Below are 5,319 nucleotides of genomic sequence, written 5' to 3' on the forward strand. Positions count from 1 at the left end.
GTTCTTTGGCAAATACTTGAGATCTTTCAGACTCCATGTCCTCATCTGAAAACGGAAGTAATTACGCCTTCCCTGCACAGCAATGACAAGCTATGGATACAATGCTTACCGCACTGCAGCCATTCAGGAAATGGAAGCCGCAATCATTCTTGTTCTGCCAACCTCCTGAGGAAATAACACATTTATGTGGGCATATACTAAATTTTAAAAACAACAATATTTCTTTTTTTTATTTTTATTTTTTTTGAGTCAGAGTCTCACTCTGTCATCCCGGCTGGAGTGCAGTGGGGTGTTCATCACCCCAGCGTTGACCTGCTGAGCTCCGGCGATCCTTCCGCCCTCGCCTTCCAAGTAGCCGGAACTACAGGTGCACCCTACCATGCCCAGGTAATTTTTTGATACATTGTGGAGACGAGGGCTCGCCAAGTTGTCCAGGCTGGTCTTGAACCTCTGGGATCAGGAAATCCTTTCACCTCGGTCTCCCAAAGTTCTGGGATTACAGACTTCAGCTACTGCGCCCAGCCAACAATATTTCAGATAGCCTCAGACATAGTCCATAGCTATTAAAAATATTTATTACAGCTTCTTTGTAAACACGTTGATGTTTTGTTTTACTTTTTAAAGTAAATAATATATTTACTTATAAAACATGCGGTAAAATGCCCTAGTTTTTTCAAAGTGCACTAATCGCAAGTGCACAGCTTGATTAACTTGTGCACATATACCTATGTATACATCCATGTACCCACCACCTAGACCAAGATAAAAAGCATTTCCAGCATCTTTGAGCTCCTTTCAGTCAATATTTAAGCCCAGATGAAACCACCATTCTGACTTCCGTCACCACAGTTCAGTTTTGCCTGTTCTTGAATTTTGCATAAATGTAGTGATACCTTTGCTTTTCTTTTTGTGTGTGTGTATGTGTGTGTGTGTGTGGTATGCAGTATGTACTCTTTAGAAAACACATTGCAATTTTCAGTGTGTTTCTGATGAGGTAGATTCCTGGACTCTTCCAGGAATCATTTCATTATTACTTTTTTGTTATTGGAAATCCCTTGTCTTGGTTTCATATTCGCTTGCTGTTTGTTTCAGATCAATTTTCTGGACCTGCTCTGAAATTAATGGACTGCATCCAACCATCTTTCAGGAACTGAATGATTACTACTTGTGTTGTTTTACTGAAAGAAAAAACATGCGTGTGGGCATTCAAGCATGTCCTCTAAAAAACAGAACACACAAGTGGCTGCTGGGTGTTGTTATATAACTGCACACGTATTCTGATACTCAAGGCTTAAAGCATGAATGTTTCCTTTTTAATGGGAGGGAAAAAGCAAAAATCCAATTGTGTAGAGTTTGGGGAGAAGAAGACGGAATGAAGAAAATATGACTCCAAGAGCCAGTGGCTAAATGGGCAGAATTAGAGAAGGAAAAGAAGTACGAAATTATGGCAAAGTCTTCTAGGAAGACAACAAGACAAGGAAACAAAAGCTACTTTTGCTAAAACCAGAGGTGAGAGACTATAATGAAAGGCGCAAAGGAGAATGACTATGGAGCTACTATTCTGTCTCAGCCTTTGGCACAAAGAACGAAGGAAGCAGGAGCTCAGTAAGATAAATATTAATGAGTCTCTGGGAATATCAAGAAATGGAATTAATAAGAGGCAGGTAAAAGAATACTTATACAATTTAAATATTTATAAATCAGCAGAGCTGGGCGAGATTCATTTGAACATATTCGACGAACTGGCTAAGGCAGGACGTACCTGCAATACTAGTATTTGTCGTAGAGACTTATGTACCAGAGAAATTTAAGCAGGCTGATTTAGTGTTGGAGATAAAGCAGCCAAAAGCAGATCCGGGAAAAGCTGGGCTAGTTAGCGTATCCAAACTACCAGTCAAAATCCTAAATGAAATCATAAATCAGTCCATGAGCACCTTGAGAAAAATAACATAGTAAGTAATAGCCAAAGAGGTTCATAAAAAATAGAGCCTGTCAAAGCAACTTAATCCATTTTTGGATATGCTAGGAAATTTGGACTATAGACATACTTTAGAGAGGCCCTGAAGATGCCACCAGACAATTCTATTTGGACCTACTGTTGATGATACAATGGCTGTTGTTCTCACCCTTTCCAATAGAAAAGTGCAATTTCACCTGCAAACTTAATATGTGGGAACACAATTCTGTTCACTCCCCCATTACATCCAAGTATGGAATTTAGTTGTTGGGTAAATACTGTCGGTGTCCAGAAGTACAAATCAAATTTTATCCAAATGAGAGTAAAAGATATTGATATGGAGCAAGCTAGACTGACAACTTTCCAAAAGAACGTATGTGTTTGCAATGATCAGGATAATTCAAGCAAAACAAATACTATTGTTTGAATTGCTCATATAATTATGGAAGAAATAAAGAGATGTGAAAACAAAGGCCTTTTTATAAAATGTGAAGACCCGATCATGTCACCAGGTCCTGCTGAAACTGTTCAATGACTTCCCATGGTGCTTAGACCAGAATTCTTAGCTTGCTCTCAAGGCCTGCCTAGTCTGGCCTATGCCCCTTCTCCAGTATCTGGCATCACACTCCTCCTTGCTCTAGACAAGCCAGTTCCTCTGGCCTTCTTTCAAGACTTCTTGTTATTCCTGCCACTGGGTCTTTGCATATGCTTTCCTTTTATTTATTTATTTTTTTATAATCAATATTTTTTATTATGATATTGTGGGGTACAGTTAAGGGTTAGGTATACAAGTACATTTCGTTCAGGCAACCTTGTTGATAAGAGGTGCTTCCCCATCCCCAGACAGATATTTACTACTGTTAATCCCCTCTCCCTCCCCACCCCATAGTTTCCCACTACTGTCGGTCATTTTCTTATAGTATTACATTGGATGTTCAAGGTCCACTATATGAGTGAAAACATGTGATACTCGGATCTTTGTTTCTGTGAGAGGTCACTCAGTATATAGACTCTAGTTCCATCCAGGTTGCTGCAAAATTCATGATTTTGTTCTTTTTTATGGCTGCGTAGTATTCCATCGTGTATGTGTACCACATTTTTTTAATCCAGTTCTCTTTTGATGGGCAGCATGGTTGCTTCCAGGTTCTTGCTATTGTGAACAATGCTGCGATAAACATATGTGTGCAGGTATCTTTTTTATAGAGTGATTTGAGTTCTTCAGGATATATTCCCAGTAGGGGGATTGTGGGGTCTTATGGGAGGTTGATTTTTAAAGCTTTTGGGAATCACCACACTGTTTTCCACAGAGATTGCACTAGTTTACACTCCCACCAACAGTGTACAAGTGTTCCCTTTTCGCCACACCCTCTCCAGCAGCTGTTATTTTTTGAGTTGTTGATAATGGCCATTCTGACTGGAGTTAGGTGGTATCTCAGTGTGGTTTTGATTTACATCTCGCTGATGATTAGTGAGGTTGAACATTTCTTCATGTGTCTGTTGGCTGCTTGGATGTCTTCCTTTGTCTGTTCATATCTTTTGCCCATTTTATAATGGGGTTGTTTGTTTTTTTCTTTTCAGCACATTTGAGTTCCTTGTAGATCCAAGATGTTAAGCCTTTGTCAGACCTGGTGTTGCTTTCCTTTTATTTACTCTACTTATTCTTCAGCTTTCTACCCAAATCCAATTTTGGGCGAGAAACCTTCTTTAACATCCCAGAACATGATGTCCATTGTATTTTATTTTAATAAAACCACATTTTCTTCCCAGAGGCATTATTTTAGGATGTAATTTGATACTTGTTTTAAAAATTAATGCAGCCCTCTACCACTAGACTGTAAACTCCATGAGTATAAGACTGAGTGTGAGTTTTTCCGAAACTGTATCCCCAGGACCTAGTACAGTACCCAGCACATAAATATTTGTGATCAGAAAAAAACTATTTAGAAATACATATATACAAATGGGCTCCCTTCATAAAAGTTAGCTGGAAAGGGCATCTCTCCATACTGGATATTGTAATATTCTCTTCAGTTTTCCTTTCAAGTAAAATAATGGCAAAAATTTTTTAATGAGGGTCCTGTTGACAGAGGTATAAAAACACCAGGCAGCTAAAACTTGAATTGTTGAATTTTACATTTGCACATTTTGTTTACCTGTGATGCACTCCAAAATTTCATTTCATGGTGATAATGAATCTGTGGGAAATTAGCATTCTATTTCTCTTCACATGAGAGTGTTAGTGAAGGTTTTCCAAGCTGTGTACTGTGCAGAAACTGAAACATTTTTCAATAACCAACTTTGTAACACACCCATTCTGCCTCAACGGTGTTCCTCTTTCCACCTTGGAGGGGTCTATACCAGGAATTAGAGAAAGTGAAGTTAGAAAATGATATTTAATTCTTTTTTTTTTTTTTGACATTCAATGACCTCTGAACTTTTTATTGACTTCCTGCTTCCCCGAAGGACGCCTGTTCCTGCCGCCTCAATGCCTCAGAACTTTGGTGTCATTGGTCTCAGACACCAGTTTGCCATCCACTATCTTGCGGGTGGTCTTTTGGATGGTCTGGATGGAGCTGCTGCTGTCCAGGCCATCACTGAGACTGAAGTCCTCTCCATCTCCTAGTAGGCGGCAGTAGGTGGCTGTCTCAGCCTCCAGCTGACCTTGATGTTCAGTAGGGACTCGTACTCCTGGGCCTGGTGCTGGCCCTCTGTCCGGGTCTGTGCCCGCTCAGACTCCAGGTGCAGCAGGGTGCCGTTGAGCTGCTCCATCTGCATGGTGTGGCGGGTCTCTACTTCTCTCAGGTTGTTCTCCAAGCTGGCCTTCAGGTTTCTCATGGAGTCCAGGTCCGTCTCCAAGGACTGCGCTGTACGTTTCAGCTCCGTGAGCATCATCTCAGCAGCTCCAATCTCAGCGGACTGCGTGATGACCACTGTGGTGCTCTCCTCAATCTGCTGGGACCAGTACTTGTCCAGCTCCTCTCAGTTCTTCTGAGCCAGCTCATCATACTGGGCCCGGATGTCCGCCATGATCTTGCCGAGGCCCTGAGATTTGGGGGCATCTACCTCCACGGTCAACCCAGAGCTGGCAATCTGGACTTGTAGTCCTTTTACTTCCTCCTCATGGTTCTTCTTCATGAAGCGCAGCTCTTCCTTGAGGGCCTCGATCTCTGTCTCCAGCTTCAGCCGGGTGACATTGGTGTCATCGATGACCTTGCGGAGCCCATGGATGTCGCTCTCCATGGACTGGCACATGGCCAGCTGTCTCATACTTGACTCTAAAGTCATCAGCAGCAAGACGGGCATTGTCAATCTGCAGAACGATGTGGGCATTGTCCACAGAAGTTGCAAAGATCTGAGCCCTC

The 5,319-nt window shown here is 41.6% G+C and overlaps 1 pseudogene across 1 annotated transcript in view; it reads right to left on the reverse strand.

Moving 5' to 3' along the window:
- Nucleotides 1-4,439: 4,439 nt before the first annotated feature.
- The window catches only part of LOC103264934, a 3,060-nt pseudogene continuing 2,180 nt past the window's right edge, over nucleotides 4,440-5,319 (reverse strand). Inside the window, exon 2 of the transcript XR_002482215.1 lies at nucleotides 4,440-5,316. The product of XR_002482215.1 is annotated as a keratin, type I cytoskeletal 18-like (transcript). The remainder of the gene's footprint in view (nucleotides 5,317-5,319) is intronic.

Source organism: Carlito syrichta, unplaced genomic scaffold (genome assembly GCF_000164805.1).
Source record: "Carlito syrichta isolate Samal-C Ts95f unplaced genomic scaffold, Tarsius_syrichta-2.0.1 Scaffold305773, whole genome shotgun sequence".
NCBI classification, from domain to species: domain Eukaryota; kingdom Metazoa; phylum Chordata; class Mammalia; order Primates; family Tarsiidae; genus Carlito; species Carlito syrichta.